This window comes from Pomacea canaliculata, linkage group LG4 (assembly GCF_003073045.1).
Source record: "Pomacea canaliculata isolate SZHN2017 linkage group LG4, ASM307304v1, whole genome shotgun sequence".
NCBI lineage: Eukaryota > Metazoa > Mollusca > Gastropoda > Architaenioglossa > Ampullariidae > Pomacea > Pomacea canaliculata.
In genome coordinates, this window is record NC_037593.1 from 17463684 (window position 1) to 17483190 (window position 19507).

Consider the following 19507-nt stretch of genomic DNA (forward strand, 5'->3'; position numbering starts at 1 on the left):
TGTGATGTACAATCTGCAGCACACTACTTTAATTCTGACCTTAGAACCTGAGGCTACATCGAGAAGCCGAAAAAATACAAAACCCACGCCGCCGATGACCATCCGCTGCCGGGGCTGACGTCATCCCGTCCCTGGATTCGCCGCTTCCACCCGCTCTCGCCATCGCACACACCCTGCCTCGTCATTTCCTCTCGCATCTACGACGGCACACACTGCGTACGTTGCATGCGTGTCCACAGCACAACAGTCGCACACCCCGACAACTGCACCGACAGCAAGTATCAGTCGCATACCAAGAAGGTGCACACGCACCAGACATTATGTCGGCGCAGGTACGAATGTTAAGGTGTGTGAACCTCACATAAGTCATAGGTTACCTGCATGGTGCTGGTGCAAAGATAAAAACGCTAAGCCTTCTGCTCGTCTGCGTTTCTCCCAACCCCAAGCCAATTGGCGCATGCGCTGACTGAAAAAATACCTTTACAAAGAAGCGTGTAAATTTGTGATGAGTGCGTGAAGACAGATGTGTTTGCTAACGGGGCACCGTGCCCTCGCCGTCTTGCTGACCTGACAGACGCCCCAGCGCCAGCAACGACTCTCCTGCCCTCCTTGCCCAGACAGGGGCAGCGTGTCCATGACCTGTCTGTGCGATCAGCTGCACGAGGGCCCCGTCTCTGGAGGCCGGTCTACAGCTGACGTAATGCTCCCCCACCATGTTACCAAGCTACGCAAGATGGCACTGTGAGCTTGACGAGAATCCACTATCAAGTTGGTCTGCACCTACTCCACCTTACAACCCAAAGCAGACCGACAGGACGCGGAAACCAAAGTGCAGTCTGCTACTTCAATGCCTTGACAGCGTTGACTCCCGAACCTTTGCACGCGGTTGACTCGCCATACTGACCTCACAACACTACAGCTGGAAAGACAACTCGCCTCACCCCAAGCCCGGACACCGCATGGACCGAGCGCTCCGAGATCAAGCTCTCGTCTAGCCGATGTTTGCCAGCATTAACAGGACTAAACTTTTTTGAAACCTTACGCACTCCAGGATGGCAGACAGGGAAAATATGGTGGGCTGGAGACACCACCAATCGCCCTTCCCCTACCACTAGGTCCCTATAACCCGATGTTCCACCCTACCCGCATCACTTTCCCCGCTTCGGGTAAGGCGGTGTTATACCCAACGATTGCATTCATAATCCAGATTTAACAGCTGACTACACGCCTGCTGAAACAAAATGTTTTATTTTGCTCACCCACCTCACGTGTCTCCTGGCGTCAAACAATTCGATCGCCGTTCCACTTGCATCGACGACGGATACAGTGGATGGGGTTGAAACCAGCTTTCCGTCGGCAGCAGTCGCTACTGTTGCTGCTTGCTACCCCTCCCCACCACCCTTTACTCTCGCAGACCTTTCCTCCTCCCCTCCCACCTTCCATGCCACATCGGATCTCTGGCAGAAATGTTTACCTACGTCTGCAGGGGGCTGCTCCGCCAGATGTGCCATTAATCGGGAAGCAAGTGGCATTATAAGAGAGAGCCACAGCGCGAGAAAGCGACTCTCCTCGACGATCCATTATCTCGCCGATACGCTGTCCTCCTCCCTCCCACCCCCCACTAGTCCTCCAAACAAACGCGCTACCAATCAGGGCGTAAAGTTCTGCATGTCCCCTCCTGCCCCAGTCCCCCCATACACACCCTCGAGAGGCTGAGCGAGCGGTTACCTCTGCGATGGCGGCTGGCGATCAAAGGCAGAGAGCGTTGGAGAGGTGAGTGGCACAGCTGGCAACAAACAGTCGACGAGGCTGGCCAAACTATCTTGCGTGCAACAGAAGGTAAAAGTTCATGACGCGGAGCGGGGAAGACAACAAAGGCGGTGCGGCGGTCAATACACGCGCTAAGGACAGCAACAGGTCGCGATACGAACTCAACGCTCCACCGCTCGCTCCGTAAACGACGAGGACGATGTTGACAGATAATTATCGCGATCCTCGTAATGAAGAAACCACAAAGTACAGACACCGTCCAGCAAGAATGAGGCCAGTGCGAGCATACACACCCGTTTTACACACAAAAATTGATGTTGCAAACACGCGAGGGTTTAGTTGACTCGCACTGCGCATGTCAATGAGAGCGTGAAGGGTAAACAGCAATCTAACCTTAAATCCGAGGATTAACCGCGGCTGAGAGTATAAAAAAAAAGAGAATAAACTAGTGCCGCGGAGAACCCAAACATAATTTATCAGCACTAAACTAAGAAAGAAAAACGAAAAAAAAAAAAAGGTTTTTCTTCGAGCAAATCTTCGTACAATGGATGGGACACTATGACATTAATACCACTACTTACAGAGTTATTGTACAAATCCCACAAAATGTCGCCTAAGTACTCAGCTGGGTAGCTCGTAAAACAGTTTTTAGGTGGAAACCGTGGCGGTTATGGTGGTGGTGGAGGAGGAAGGAGGGGACAAGGCCGCAGTGCCCTTGCTGCAGTGAGAAGTGGGGCGCGCCAAGTGCATGCAGCACTCGTCAGCTGACAGCACGCGCCGCCCGCTAGTGTGGGGCGCGGCCAGCTGGCCTTCAAAATCAGCTGTTTACTTGCTTGCACCTTCCCTCCCTTACCTCCTCCCCGCCACACGATCGACTGAAACGCGTGATCTCCCTCCCCCCGACCCACCCTCTCTCCACGCCGTCAAGGCCTGAGCGAATTCGTCACCACCCTGCACCCTTTTCAAGTTCACAGAGGTCACAGGTAGGTAGAGACACACCTCTGTCACGCAACACAAGTGCACAGTGCTTGTAAATGAGTGTCACAGTTGACCGATGTGCACGACACACACACCACGGTTTACAAACTGCTCCTACACTCATCCTTCCACCAGGTGAAGTCCTCACATCTTGAACCGCGTATCCTAGCACCACAGTTGAGGACATCGACCCCGTGACCGACAGAGCGGTCACACCCGCGACAAGGCTCACACACGAGGTCTGTCCACCAGCTGCACACACACACACAAACACACACGCACGGACTCTGAACACCACCTCCCGTGCCTTTAGTCGGTGGTCGTAGCTTTACGGCGAGGCGTGTCCTTTCCCTCCTCCACCTCCCATCTTCTCAGCCCTGGCGACCCCTACACGCTAAGGTGACATTCCGCAGGCTAGGGTGATAGTGGTCTGCCTGCTTACCAAGTATATTGAGGATCCGATGAAGGTTCGGCGACAAAACAAAACAAAAAAATGTTCTTGTTTCGCGACTGATCACTGCCGTCAGATGTGGCGCGTTGTTAGACTTGCACAGCTCCAGACCTGACGTGTGTGTCAAGGCTGATTGCTGATCGATGGCTGGCGATACAGGGACACATCCCCCCTTCAATATGTTTCGTCTACCCATTTGTCGGCAATGCAAACAGTGATCTGTACCTCACTGACTGGGAGAAGTAGGGGAAGGTGAACGGTGAGAAGCAGGCCCACCCGTGCGTCACTGCGCAGGCAGGCAGGCGGAACGACACCTGCTACCACCTGATTCCCCGGTTGTGTTTAATGACACATGTTCCCCTAGGTCTGTAGTTATGAAACCAGAATAATTCCTAGTCCCAGGGCAAAATGGGAAAACAAGTGTCTTGTTTATAAATAAAGTGGTGTCCAGACTTCGCGGACAATACTTCATGTGTGTTTCCTATGACACCTTTGCCCCCGATACGGACACCACTGACAATAACGTGCTCCACGCCGCACCCTCGCTTCATAACGATGGCCCCTGGTCGGTGATGCTTGACAGAAATTAATTCTAACACAACATTGTGGTCGGTTGTGGTCGCTCGGATCTGTAAGTATCGTTCACAAGACAGATCACAACAGCTGACAGGAGAGAGCGGGTGTGGGGAGAAGTGAGAGGAAGCGAGAAACTGATCGTTTGTCATCCCCCCCCCCCCCCGGTGCACCTTGACTTGCTAGGCAGACAGACGACTGACGATTCATCCCCCAACCTAGGTGCTCTCTCCACCGTCACGCCCACCTTGTCACGGGTCACTCGCTGTTTACGTCGACGCCTGCGGCAGAAAAGCGTTATCATACGCAAACAACTGTCGGCCGCTCTGTTCAACACCGACACTCAGTGCATGTGAACTGAACTTGAAATGTAGGCGCTCGTGATCTGACTTGCAAGTATTGACCCAGATATTATTTACTACAAACAAAAAAGAATACATGATAGTAACTGCTTTGAACTGTAATATGTGCATTGCAAAGGTCAGAGTTCAGGACAGACTCATTTTTATTCTCCCCCCCCCCTCCCCACTTAGTGCGCTCGTTCGCGACTGTGTAGAAGAAAGTTGGAGAACAAGAACGAGAGCACGATCATGCTGGAGCTTGCATGTGACACGTGTCTCGCTTCCACCCGGGGATTGTATCGACACACACACACAAAGTATGATCTATATGCGATGGCGGAGTGGGTTACCTAGGTGACTGACAACGTTTCCCTGTGCGCACACCGCGGCGCACGTAGGCGAAACCCACAGCGGGCAGACGACCACATGTACGTGTTGTTGTTGTTGCTGTTTTTTCTCTCTTTTTTGTGGGTCAAGGGGAAGATAGAGAGCTGTTGAGAGAGAAAGCCTCTTTTATCTGTGCTGGCCGTGTGTCGCGTGGCCGCGCCGAGCAGCTGACTGCAAGGCTGACGCTCGGCTGCGCGCGCACATGGCGGCCTGAGTGCGCATGCTGTCGGTCGTCTGCTTGCAAATGGCTGCAGCCGCACGGCGTGCTGCACTTCACGTGCCGAGAATGGATGACGATGCCACAAAACACAACAACTGCGAAAAACCGATTGGCAGAACTGCATGCAGCGCTCTTCCCGCCCCTACAGCACACAAGACGAGCGGAAGAAATCCTTACGGGCACAGCGGCGAGAGTCTGAAAGATTGCAAGTCACTTCCTTCAGGGAATACAACTGGAGAATCCCCACAACTGAAATACCGCAAACAAAAACAACCCAGTTTCTATCAAACATCAACAACATCGTGCTTGGGTTTCCCCCCGTTCCGCGTAATAACGATTTGTACAGACGTGATTCCTCTTCTTCCCTCAGTCGCTCACATCGTATTCCCACCATTCCCTCGCCTGGGATGATCTCTGTTTGGTCTTTCCATCATACACACAACAGCACTTTCAACATCCAAAACGAACACCAAACCACACTCGCTGCTAGTTCACCCAGCAGCCGCCCCGTGTTGGCTTGTTTCAAGTGCAGGTCTACCAAGTTTTGCAGTCGGCAAGACATGATGCCTTGAATCTTGCCCAACCTCCTCCGTCTCTAGGCAACGCATTCTCGTGAATGCCACGTGTTCATGTATCGAGATTGCCCTCTTACCTATCTGAAAGACTATCAAAAGGTAGGAGGGGAAGAAAAGGCACAAAGCATAAGATAAAAGTCACTTTTAGCTATGTTTTGACAAGTTTTAAAAGTCAAAAGTCTACGATAGCACTGCTGGACCTGACATGACACGGGCGCCTCTATAAAAGATCTCGTCACAGCGGAAATGTCACATTAGATGCCCTCTCCCACGCCTCAAACTTCAAAACTTCTGTTTACCAGAACTGCTGTAAGACACGGTTTGTCAACAGGAACCCTTCCGCTTCGAGATGGCCGAGAAGTCGCTGATCGCTGCCCTTCAGTCCCTGGCCCCCGAAGCAAGGAATGAGGGAGCTAGTAGTGACCAGCACCGCCTGTTGCTGTATCAGTGAGGGTGAGAACAGACAGAATGGTCACGTAGCTCCAGATGAGAGCCAGGGGAGGGTTGGTCGGGAGATTATGCTTGCCTGTGCTGCAGATAACAAGACGAGCGGACGCCTATCTCCTACACGCGGGTAACGTTAACGTACAAACTACGTCTGGAACACGTCCAGCACTGGAGTGACCAGCTGGCGTTAGGTGAGGGTCTTAGACGGGATGTTGTTAACATCTGTAGACAGAGGGCCGGGGGCTGGTCGCTGGGGGCGCCGCAACCCGTCTATAGGATGAGGGTGGGTGGGGTGGGGCCGGTGAGGCATGTCCAACCAAACGGTGCTTCCTACCGTTAGCATCCTTGTCGTCAACCTAATTACCACCTCCCTCTCCCTCCCAACAACCTCTGTTGCGGTAAGAACAGTGAAATGAAGAGGCCAACGGTGTGCGTTATGTACAACATGGCGGCCGTCTTCCGCGTTCTTGAAAAATGGGTGTGAAAACTGTTGGCCAATATGGGCGACTTATCTGTGTCTATAAACAGGTGAGAAATGGATGACAAGTTACACGTTACATGGCTACACGTTCTATCTTTACAATTAACCCAAATTCGTGCAACAAGACTAAGTGCTCCCACAAGAAAAAGTCAGAAGACGGCAGCAGTGCGGAGGTACCGACAAGTTTACCACCATCCCACTCCCCCCAGCAATCGTTTTGCTTGACTCTACCGTCAACAGGAGGTGCGGGGTGGGAGGGGAAATGGGCGGAGGGTAGAGGGCACAGGAGGTGCGGTGACTACGAGTGCAGCGTGTCTGCGGCGTGCAGTCGCGTGCAGAAGACGCCAGCGTGACCCGCTCGTGTCGGTGTCAATCCGCCTCCTACCCCACTACCCCTTTCTGCGGGTCATCGCTTGAGCGGAGAGAGACACCTGTTACAAGTTACCCACATGCCCCGGGCAAAACGCCTCTCTATCTGATGGTGCTGAAGTCAGCCGTTTAAACACGTTTACAAAACGTTCGGCCCCACCCCACTCCCGTCTGGGTCTGTTCACGTTGGCTGAAGGGTTCGAGGAGGTAAGGGGAGGGAAAGACACTGCTGCCGACATCAAAACGACGACTATTTCCGATGAAAACGATATGCCTGGGGCTATTTATATCTGTACTGCACATGCCACCGCTTTGTACCTGCTGATGGGCGGGTCTCTTCCGCCTGTAGCCAGCCCGCAGACAATACGGTGCTCCCCTGCCTCCCACTCTCTCTGTCTCTCACAGACCAGTCATGTGTGCGTCTTGATGGTGCACACAGCAACCCTGCCCTCTCCTCCCCACCCCCATCGCAGCAAGTGGCGCAGGCGGCGACATGCGATACGCAGCTACACCGCCATTAGACCCATGCTTGTCGCGCCGTGACCAGCCGCGTGGCTCCCAAGCACCAACCACCACCAGTGGGTGCCGACGACGACGAGAGGAAGGACGAGCGATTGAAAGAACAGACAGCAGGTGACGTCACAAGCTTTCACAGGCACCTCCAAACTCTTTCCACACTGCGGAGAACCAGGGAATCCCTTTGTGGAGGTTCTGAGGCCGGAAGGCGCTCCACGGATAGGGGGGTAGAGACATGTGTCTCTCCGTCATGCTGCACCACCGTTGGTGTGTCGTTACGTTTGCTATACATATCAAGTGACCCTATAAGCACCACGTTGTCACTCGGCACACAAACTTCTCTCCTGCACCACCACTTAACTGCATTCGTAGTCTGCATGGCATTCAGAACGTCGACTACAACTACTTCGTTCTTCCTGATCAAAGGGTCTTTCGCAGCTGCGCCTTATTGCAGACGAACTTTCCCCCAACGGTCATGCCTTTCATTCACTGTGTGGTTATTCCGCCAGCAGAAAGAGTGGGGTGGGGTAGGGGCATTACAACGGGTGTGTGGACAGTCTGAGGCAGCCAAGGAGGGAGGGGAAGACCAGCTGGTCTTCAGAAAAAACGGTTTAGCAAGGATGGAAGTGATGTCAGCAGTTGATGTGGACACAGGCGCTCGAGAATCACACACACACAAACACGTGTAAACTCCCAAACGCAGCAACACGCGAAAATATGCCAGAAACGCAGCATAATGCACCTTACCAAGCACAAGGTACTGCCAAGAAAGTAAAGTATGCAAAAAGCAACTGGTGTAGACTACGTGAGGGAGTCATGCCAATTTGCTATTGGCTCCAACATTACTTTCTGTTCTGTAAGAGAGCAGGTGGCAAGCCTAGACAAGGTGGCGAACAGCAGAGGTTCTAGAACTGCTCTCTCTGTGATTTAGCGGCGCCTAGGCAACAGCCGGTCCCCCCCTCCTCGCCTCAACACGACACTGTCCGACTCCCCTCCTCCTCCTCCTTCATCAACGGCGTGCAGAGCTGACCACATACTTTTTTCCCCGTGATGCTGTCATCTGAATATTCCATTCAGTTTTCAGGACTGATGTTAGACGCTGACCTAAAGAGAAGGAGGTAGAGGAGACCTCGCTTATCTCCTCGTGTCAACGGACTTCTTTCTTGTCTCGCTTTCTATATGCGTTGTGTGGCTGTTTTTTTCCCCCCTTCTCAAAGCGAGGGTTAATGGTTGATTTAAAAAAAATTATCCATGAGTTTACTTTGTTTTAGGTTTTTCTTACTGCCTCATGTGGCCAAGTTTAACCGGCGGAAGTTGTGTTAAGCGGCTAGTCACTGGAACCATCCCTCATAGTCTCCAACCGTTTATTTCCTTTACTATTCTTATGGCCTGCAGGAGGTCAAATGATCGCACAATGGCCGCCACAACCGACACCACAGACCCTCCACCGCAAGGACAGTCAAGACAAGAGGGAGCTAACCCCTAAGGCCGGAGACGTTTTCAATGACGTCTTGTTTACATGGCACTGTCACTGCCTCCTCCCCCACCCACCACACACACACCACCCAAACTCCATCCATCCCGCGCCTCCTTCTCTCCTACAACAACATCGCGATCAGCCTTCACATCCCTACATCCATCAGCGACAACGAAACGACAGATGTTCTGGCCGGATACCTCAAGCATTAGTAAAACATGCGGCGAGGGCTGTGAGCGAGTGAGTGGGTTAGAGACGGGAAAGGGGAGAGATGTTTACGTGGGTCACAACAGCGTGCACGCCGCTCTCTACAGCGCCACATGCACCACTTCTCCGCCTCGTCCGCGTTCAAGAAAGATAAAGAAAAAGAAGAAAAAAAAAACCACACATGTCTTACCTGCTGAACGTCAAGCGATGGAATAATGTTTAGGCAATAGTCCACTGGTCAAGCCGTCCGGCGCTCCGTCAGCCCGCTGACCGGCTGGCTCGATGGACGCACGGCGGCGGCCAGCTGCGAGAGAGCTGGGCACGCCACACACTACACTACTACAACACACACATGAGCAGCCTGCAAGCGAGTAGTCCACACTTGCGTACTCCTTACATCCTGACGGGCGTCACACATACCAACAAGGCCAGCGGCGGCGACGACGACGAGCGATGAAAGCTGCGACGGGTTTTCAACAGATGACAAGCGAATACAAACGCTGCCTGAACTCCACGTTGTCCACACAGAAGGGGAGGAGGAGAAGGAGGAGGAGGGTGGCACACCTCCCGTCACCAGGCCACATCAAACACAAACACACGCGCGCTCGCGCACACACACACACGGCCCACTGCCACCTTGCACAACAAGCTCGGGCAGCTGACACGGAGTGGAGCAGGAGAAGCGAGCCGTGTGCCTGAGGGAAGGCCATGCAGCGCAACACACGCACACGCACGCACGCCCCGCCACCCCGCCGCACGCCCAGCCAGGCTCACCGCCGCACGGAGCGCCAGCGTGCGTGTTGTGACGGCGGCGGAGGTATCGCATGGCGGGCTGGCTGGCTGGCTGTGTCAGCTGGGTCACAGCAGGGGCAGAGAACTGCACGGGTCCTGCTGGCACGCCGAGCGAACATGGCCAGGCGGGTCCCACACCATGCACAACTTGCCTCGCGCCAACTTCTCTCTCCCCACAACGCCTCTGTCACACAAGGGAGGGAGGAGGGTTTGGGAGGAGGATGGAGAGGATCTTCTTCCGTCGTGCTACAGACCAATGTTTACTACCCCTTCCCCCCTTCGATGAGATGTTAGGCTTTGTCCTTTCCATCGACGCTCGTCGTCAACTTTACATCCATTCCTGAGTTCGGTGCTACAAGCTTGAAGCACGCGCAAGTTGCCGTCCATCAAAACTGTGTCACTTCACTGTTTGCCCTACTTAACCGTCCCCTCATCTCCAGTCTTGGAAGGATGATGCGATCATAAACTCAACATACATTGGAACATAATATTGCACATGAGATGCACAAACTGCGCATCATCATCGTGACTGGTAATAATGTTTAGTCGCTTGGAGGTTTGGGGGCTAATACCCAAGAATTTTTCGTTTATCCACACACACTACATTAATAACACCACGTACATATAACCTGCCTAAAAGAAAACAAACCGTCATCAAAGCAAACAAAATCTGTTTTACATGAAATTATCAGCTGTCAAGGCTCTCCGCTTTGTCTGGCGGTGTGAAACTGTCTTTAGCTCGTTAGACGCAAAGAGCCCATAGCAACCTGTGAGGAGGATGCTGGCCACACCAACAACTTCGCGGTTGACCAAGAAGGGGGTTGAAAGGTGTGGGGGGGGAGTGAGAGGTAAGGTTATGAATGAAGACGACGCAGCTGCACGCCAAGCGACTGCACATCGCCCGCAAAACTTTTACTCTGCACCCCTACTCCTCTATCTTCCTCCTCCACCTCCTCACCCGCTTCCCACACACACCGCGCTATGTGCGTAGTGCTGCACTCTTGTCGATGGCGACTTTTGTGCACTTGCATTGCGCATCCTGATGGCGCGTAGAGAGCAGGGAGCTGTGTGTAGGGCAAGATGGGAAGGGAGATAGACAAAGGTACAGATAGGTGGTGACACCACAGTCTGCTTTACATTTAAACGATTAATCAAGGTTTGTTTTGGATTAAAGCTAACAAAGGTTGGGGTTTTCTTTTAGGAGAAATGGAGAAAAATGAAACATTCAAACAAGGATGTAGGTTTCAATGAATCACATTTCACCTCTTGTTTCTCCTTCACACATACTCAAGACCAGGCCAAAATCACAACATTCCATATCTTGTTTCTCTTTAGCACATTCTCGAGACCAGGCACGTAAGGAGAGGTGCAGACTAAACGGCCACAACTGCTCTCTTCACCTATATCTACCCAATTCAACCCACAACACCTAAGACCACCCAGAACGGAGTACCCAGACACCTTTCTGAGACACAAACGACACACACTAAATCACACGTCCGCTACCATGTATGCATTCAGGTGATGAACCGTCCCCAGCAGGTTGACAGTTCGTGCTGACGAAAAATGATTTGGTGTGGGGGTGGGAAGTGGTATGTAACAACACAGTAAGCAGTGCACTTTAGAAAGTTGCGATAGCAAGAGTTGAGTCGATCAGCTGAGACGCACGCCAGGTGTCCCCAGAGGGTGTAGGGCTGGCACACTACGAGTCACGTGATGTATAAATTATATCTAACAATCTAGAATGGCGACTACCGAAGAAACTTGAGACGGAGACTTTTTTTTTTTTTTAGCGACAGTCACATTTCAAAGGATATCACTGGCTCGCTGCTTTAAATAAATAAGTCAATGCGGGACGACATATTTTTATAAAGGTCCCCCATTGGCAAACAGACTGTCACCGTAGACACCATACTGCAACTGTTCGACCTGTACCCTGCTCAGACGACACCATCGCAAAACTAAACTTTGTTGCAGCCATTCAACAAGTATAATGTCTCAAGGTGAATACGGATTTTGAAAACACGCTGGACTGGTGGGGTAGCATGACAAGGTGAATTTTAGGATATATAAAGTATCTACTTCAAATACTGAGCAGCCCTCATCCGGGACATTAGACATACAAGTGGTCGTAACCACACTGTTCCCCAACCTGCTGTCTCTCTCACACACACACACACAGGCAGTTGTCTACAACTAAAAAGCATGCTATTGTCAGGTGATATAACTGACTGTAACCGCCATCCCTGTAGGGAGGAGATCGTCGCCGCGGGTCAACCCCGGATGGCCGGTGACGCCAGCGCTCACCTGTCTCTAAGTTGCGAGGGCCACACAAACAAGTCGACTACAGCCCCAGGAATGTATTTACAGCGCACTCAGCCAAGCGAGACCGCCAGCGTGTCACTTGACCCTCTTCAGGCTATCAGTGCCGGCCAGTGACACAATAACATTCAGGTATTATCGTGTCAGACACCAGGGTGTCCATAACACACCCTCTCTCTCTCTCACACATACACACACTTGCCACGTGAAGCAGCGTCATGAGACCGAGGTCCCGTGTGGATTTGACTCTGGCAAACACTTTAGCCGCCATGTCCTTTCCACCGTCTTAAGCGGCGGCTTCCTTCCACAGGAAATGACACAAGCGTATGACGACTCCCACGGACGGCGGAGCAACACACTTCAAAACACATTATCAACGATGAAACGATGTGTAACAACATTCTGCTGGGTACCGTAATGTCGCCACTTTGTGATAAATGTATTTGATATACCCCAAAGACTGTAGAGATTGTAAGAAATCTCTCTCACACACACACAATGAAGGAGGGATGGAGTGGGGGGATTGGTGCTTTACGCCGAATCAGCAACTAAGGGTACTTCACGACAAGTAGCTGGCCATGGAAACAGAGTGAGAAACACTATCCTGCTCACAGACTGCTATTCTGTAATAATCCATAAAGGTTCTGTATAAATAATCAGAAACGGATGACTGGTTGTGTGTACTAATTGATGCCATATGAATCCCACTTCAAAGCCCAACACAATAACCCACATTGTCTCTCCTCCCATTTCCTGTTGCTCGTGCAACGCGGCGCACGAGGTGAAGAACTAGACACAGACAAAAGAGAGAGAATGTGGTGGTGATGGCGGGTGGGTGTAGTGCGCGTGCATTAAAGAAGCCATTACAGCAGGTAGCTTTCTGTGCTTTCACCCCGACACCAACAAACAACTTCTCCTCCAACCCGCAATCTGTCTCGCGCGTCCCACAACGTTCACATCTGACGGTTAGCCCGCTAACATCCAACACCTACTCGACAGTTAGCGTCATCCTCCCCAAGCACAACCCTCCTTAACTTGCTTATTTACATCAGTTACAACTAAATACATGAGCCAATCACAACGGGTCGTACAAGTATGTCCTGACGCTCTTCTCAACCGTTGCTTATTACTCATAACAAACAAGAATCAACACATTACACATCGCTAACACCCCATGAAACAGCGAAACTGGATAAACGTTGACTGGCTGGCAACAAAGACATTCATCCCGTCGGTTTTATCATCGAATCCCATCGCCAGGCGCCGTGATATTTATAAGCATGTTACACAACTTTCCCCATCTGCGCCGACTTAAACAAGCGAGACGTCAACACCTGGCTCCATTACTTTAAAAATGGCTTAAAATAATAATTCAAAAGGCAAATATTTGTTTCGATTCAACCTTGGCACAGCTGCTTACTCGCTCACTTTATTCATCTCACGTAAGAGTTGTCGGAACAAGTTTTACACCGACTAGCCACTCACATCTCTCTCCTGTCGCTGATTGGTTGAAAGTGGGTTACGCGCTTTGCTCGGAGAGCGCGCTGGCAATGAACGGAGGAGTCGGGGGAAAAAAATCTTCAAAAAAAAAAAAAAAAGGTTCCCGTAAAAAGCGTTTGACAGACGTCTAGCAACACTAGGAGGGGCACGAGCTGTGTACAGGAGCAATGAATGCACACTACTGCACCGCGACCTGTGGTCAGCTCCACCTGAGGACTGGCAATGGCATCTCCTGCAGGTGCTTCTTCCTCTGTGTGTGTGTGATCGCGTGCCTGCGTGTAACTAGTTCACGCACACATCCTCTGGTTCGCTCTCTTTCTCCAGATAAAGCAGTTTTGCAGGTATACTATTTTGATGTTGGGAGTTTAGGGAAAAGGCAAACAGAAAGAGCAGGAGGATATGAAAAACTGATGGAGGGTGATTGTCTTTTAGCGAGGAGCAGGCACAGGAACGGAGCCCTGAAAGGACTCTTACCGGCCAGTCACTCAGGGTGGATGGGGATGGGGAGACTAGTGTTTTACACCGAGCCAATAAGGCTATATCGCGGCAATGTAGCCAGCCCAGCAAACATATGTCACACGTAGAGAAAGACCAGCGTGACCGAGACGAGATCTGAACCCAGGACACCCAACCCTCCCTCACCTGGTAGAGGTATGACGACCTTGTCACGGGAGACAGTGTGTGTGTGGGGGGGGGGGGTTTAGGGTGAGGAGCTAAGTCTACGCTCTCTTCGGAAAGCTTTGTGCATTTAGTTTGTCATTATCATGAGAAGAGTTTGAGCACAATTTTTAGCGTAGCGCCGTTTAATAAGCATTTAGGTTCACGTGACCGAATCTCTTTCTCTCGTAGGTGAGAATAGAAAAGACGCCCCTCTAATAGGAAGACTGCAGACGAACACGACTGACAGCGTTCGCATACCCTGAAAGCCCCTCTCTCGGCGCAACAGCCACCAGCTGCTTTTTCTGCGCCATGAAAGACGACACCACTTCCTTCTTGCTAATAGCATAGACAAGATAGACCAAACTTGTTTTTCTCTACACCCACCCTCCAAACAGAGTTCTAGAACACCCAACGACGGCTAACAGAGACTCAACCTCCATCCTCTCCATTTTGTCCCGCCTTTGACCTTCTTGTCCCATATGCAAATGAGCCGGACTTGTTCCCTATACATTTCAACTCTGTAGTTACATAATTCATTCAAGTGAAATATATTATATAAATGAAATATTTTGGTTTTTACCGAGTTTTTTTCTCTCTAGCTATAGAATGTATTCTGTAAGTATAGACTGAAATGTATAGCTATAGAATGAATTCTACACTTATAGAATTGCATTACATAAATATAAAATGCACTGTATAGCTATAAAGAGAAAATTAGAATTCCCCTCTTGGCTCCCTATAGCAGACCACAGGAGTCTTGGTGAGCCAGGCCAAGGAAGCCCAGCCTCACCCGCGCCACAATTTCGTGACAGGCTACGACAGCAGCGACAGCGTGTAAGGCGCTGGTGGAATCGGATGTTGGTGCTACTAGTGCTGGACGGTGCAGCGGGTTCTGGTCTGAGGTCACGGAGGTCAGACTGTGGTAGCATTTGACTTTAGTTTGTGGGCCTCAGACATTACCAAAAAAAAAAAAAAAACCTCTGATAATACGTTCATGACCACTTCTAAATTAACTCTACGATCAAGTTCCCCAGAACTTCTCTTTTTTTTCACACATCTTAGCGTTCCCAACAGCAAAGCTTTAATAATCTAATCCATTTCAAAAGCTTTGCTAAGTGTTTGCTTCCACTGGAGGCCTGAGATGACATCACATTTATCACGCTTGATAAAGCCTCGGGTTCGATGTGGTTCAGCGCGGCTCCATGAGGTTCAGCACTTACGAGAAATATGAACACGCACAGCAAAAGAAAAGGAGAATGCTGATCTCAAATGTCTCATCCCAACCCCCTTTAGTCAAAACTTTTTTAAATTATAAAATGAATTTGATTCACAGGCCTTGCGTACTACACTCATACAGTTTTTTCCCTGGCTCTCCGTAAATTCAGTGCAAGCTCTCTGAAGGCCGAGTGACTGAAAAAAAAAAAAAAAAACTCAGACACAAAGCATCGCGAGCTGGCCTTTCACATGGCTACCAGCTGCATGGTGCACTACCGACGTCACTTCCGTCGTCTCACGGAAAACACTGCAAACAGCGGTTTTGCCAACAACGACTGGCAACAGATCGCTGAGGTCGATGGCGCCGGCGCCGATGAAAACTTCGTCGGTGACTGGAGAACTGGGTGAGCGTTGTCATGGTGAATGAATGTTCGTGCTGGAGGCACACTCAAGGTTGGGGGAGGGGTTGTATTATTAACACCCCCACACACCCCTACTCGACAAAGGGGGTTGACAAGAAAAGCGGACACTCGCTCGCAATTCTTTTGCCGTGCCGTTGGGTTTGTGTTACCGGAATGACTCTCATCTCAGAAAGAACCACAGACAAGGCGTTTCTGGGGCTTACTTGTAAAACCAACTGTATCTCCACACCTCGAGGAACTTTAGCAAAAAGTCAAGCCGAACACGGGTCCGGTTGTATCTCTAGCTAAAAAAAAGATGCACAACCCACTTGGGTGTTGTTCGCTAAGACTACCCGTCGACACTGTCCCAATCATAATGGCATCTGTATTCGCAATCAGCCCATCATCGCTATCTCCCCCTTCTAACGACACGCACACAGCAGTTACACACACACAGCCTCTCGCGACACTGCCAGGTCGTGGCGCCTATCACCAGGGACATCGAGGCAAAGCCGTGATTATCAGTGTTTAATCACTCACAACACACGCACGCCATTTGCATACTGTGCCTCACAGCAGACAACCACTCACAGCGTGACGCTTACTCAACGCTGGCTATCGTCACGCTCGCTAAACATCATTCAAGCTCGCGCTAACCGAGCGCCAAGAAACGCTAGCAACGCTTAAAAAAAAAAAAAAAACCCAAAGAAACCTTCGCTTCCCTCCTCTCAATCCACGCACACAACCCCACTCCTATTTTCCTCATCTCCATTCCCCCCACCGCGACGAAAAAAATATCGATGAGCATCTGCGACGACAGCGGGCAGGCGACAAAAGGAAACCTGCGACACGGCTCACGTGTGGACACCTCAACCGTGTCGCTGGCGGTGGTTTTCTTTCTTTTTTTTTTTAAATTCGTTCAAGCGTTGGAGGTCTTTCCACTAGGATTGAGCAGACAAACTCTCCAGCCACATACACCAGCCAGCCTGACGGCGAGCTACGACAGCTGTGGTCTGCAAGCACGGTGCGGCGACAGCGCGAGGGAGGAGAGAGAGCAAGGAGGGTGGGCGGTATCCACACATCGCCTTTTATTTCATTTTGTGATCGACCCCGAGCGCTAACCCTAACCTGACCCAGAGCGAACACTTGCAGTGGTCCTAGATGAACACTTTAATTTTATACAGTCTACATAATTATCTTTATTAAAAAAAAACTGCAAAGAAAAGATATCCTTAAATTGTACACATTTTTCTATGAAAATGAACTTATAAAATCGAGTTTCAAAGCTGGGGTTTGAGTAGCTGTCGCAATGCATGGTGCAGTGAGCCATGAAAATAGTCTGTGAACTTCAGAAGCAGGTTCTGCTGTTGAAAGTCTCTCCTCTGCAAAAAGACGAGAACGTGTCCTGCGCCTCGAAATCGTTATCGCTGACGATTGCATCACAAAGAGGCAAGGTACACACACACCATTAAATACAAGAACTACAGCAACAACTGCATCATGCTGTGGGAGGGTGGCGTGGGAAAAGAGGAGAGCAGGGAGGGGAAGGCGTGCGAGCTGGTTCTTGAAAAAAAGAGGAAGAGGTGTCTCTTGTATCCGCTGCTGGTGCTTTTTATTTTCCACAAATTCCATCAAGCGGAGCCGCACAGAGACACGTGCTAGCGCTGTGGTGACGACATGCTCCGGAAATACAACTCACTCGATCAAAACACTGTCTTCTGGCAGCAGACGAGCGTCATGACGTATCCGGCAGGCCGGTCACACGACCCGACTGTCAGGTTTTGTCCCTGCGAGGTAAGACGTGCTAGAGGGCGCGTGGAGGAGAATACCACGAGAATTGCTAGAAGAAAAATTATTGGTTTTTTTATTTTTAAAAAGGACATTCTACTTACTATCACCGAGATGCGTTGTCCACCTTGGCATATCCCATGTTGTTATCGTTTGTTATAGTTTTCGTAGTCGGTCGGGTCAGTTCGCCCTGCAAGTCATCTGCTCAGCGCCGGCCCTTCTACAAGCACCTCATGGGATTAATGAGCAAAAGGAACAAGCTCCACTCGCGGACTCAGCTGAGTGTACACGGCCTTTCTTTCGGCTATCTTGTCCACACGGGCTGCGGCGCCATCTCTCGAAGGCATCCGTCACTCAGACGGGAGGCCGCGCCCACCCTCAAACCTCATCTCGTCATTGTGTACTCCAAGGTGGTCAGCTCTGTGACGTAATGAGGGCTCGCCTAAGTGGAGATGCTCGTAGCTCCAGAAAGGGGTCCTGGGGGTAGACAGTCATTAGATGGAAGGAGGGGAATGAGACCCGCCTCTGTCGCCGTTGTGGGCACTGGACCGCGACTGCCGTCTGCAGGGGAAGCTGATTAGCAACAAGGCAGGTAACAGACGCCTCGTAAATGATGTCGTCGGCTGCCGCCTCCCTCCTACCACCACCGTCACCCTTCTCCCATCTACTCCCCCTCTCGCTCTTCCTCGCGGCGATTGTCTGACGATGACCACCTGTGACTGTGGGGTGGCGCGTCACAAAACATTAGCTTCAGCAGTCGCACTCGTCACATCGGCACAGCACACCCGGGGAGGAGGCGAGGCGCCACGCTGTTTGCGTTCACAGCTGATGACAGCCAGACCAGGTGCCACTAACCGGGTGCCGTTAATGGGACACGTGCACGCAACTGCCGGCGCAACGCAGCTGTCACACGAAAAGCCTTGCATAATCATCAGAAAAGGGGAAATAGAAATAAGCTACAACACATCCTTAAAACGTTTACAGCAATTATTTATATATATGCACACAACACAAGATAACTGATATCGTGTCCATCAGTTACGTGTCATGGCAGCAAGCCACTTCCAGTGTCAACCGTTTAATGCCACAGACTTCACACGTTGGCGTGACGCCGTGTGAGGTGGATGGAGCAAGGGCAAGACGTGGGTGTCGATGGCAAGTTCTAGCTATCGATGTCGCCGACTGTCAGCCTTATCTTCCCCGTGAGGACGTTTTCCCTGGCGCCGAGGCCCGGAGGCCAGATGACGGCTCATCCGCTTGCCAACAAACGCCTTTTCGTTCCCGATTAAATCCACTCAGGCCGCCACTGCTTGCTAGAAGCGGGTGGTGAAAGGGGACGGTGGGTGAGGGAGGAGGAGAGAAGCATGCAAGCTCGGGCATGTCCAAGAGGACTAAGCTAGTAGGAACGGGAGACAATCCACATGAAATGGGAGATAATCTGCTGTACACCACGAGTTTACCGGAAGCAACACGAAAACGCTGAGCTCACATACATCCGTCCGGACCCTCAGGACCTCTGAGGTATTGGTTGATCTCCGATAGGTATCTACGACGAGTGTGAGCACAAGCACGTGCTATCCAGACCGGCAACTGCCGCTGTAGCAAAAGATACAGCTTAGTCGTCTGGCGTGCAGACCGTTTCTGCCCTCTGTAGGTAGAACCAGTCTTAGGTAACAAAAACATGTTTGGCATTAAAGTGCCGACAGGACTACAACACGGATGCAAACTATCTCTCTTTTTTACACACTTTCTCTCTCTCTCTCACACACACACAGAAAGCTCCCGACCAATGCCTGTCAATCCCCATTGTTAGACCACACTGCCGAGGGGCCACAGCACGCCGAGCTCGGTGCAAGAAAGCGTGACGAGAGAGTCTAGCGTAGACACTATCCGCGTTCTATAGGCGCGGCGCCTGTCAATGCCTGACGGGTGGTCCTCGCTTCTCATGCCGCTAACCACCGTATTTCGGACCACTGTAGCAGTAATCTCTATGGCTGCATTGTGCACCAGCAGCAAAAGTTTTTCTTTGTTGTTGTT

At 51.1% G+C, this 19507-nt stretch overlaps 1 protein-coding gene across 5 annotated transcripts in view; it reads right to left on the minus strand.

Annotated features, from left to right (window-relative positions):
- The window catches only part of LOC112561375 (nuclear receptor coactivator 3-like), a 96150-nt gene that overhangs the window by 42270 nt on the left and 34373 nt on the right, over nt 1–19507 (minus strand). The window contains exon 1 of one of the 5 annotated variants that reach the window (XM_025233837.1): nt 8983–10015. The exons of the other annotated variants lie outside the window; for them this stretch is intronic. The gene's annotated coding sequence lies outside the window, so the exon portion shown is untranslated. Of the gene's footprint in view, nt 1–8982; nt 10016–19507 lie in introns of those variants that run through there. 5 annotated transcript variants of the gene reach the window in all.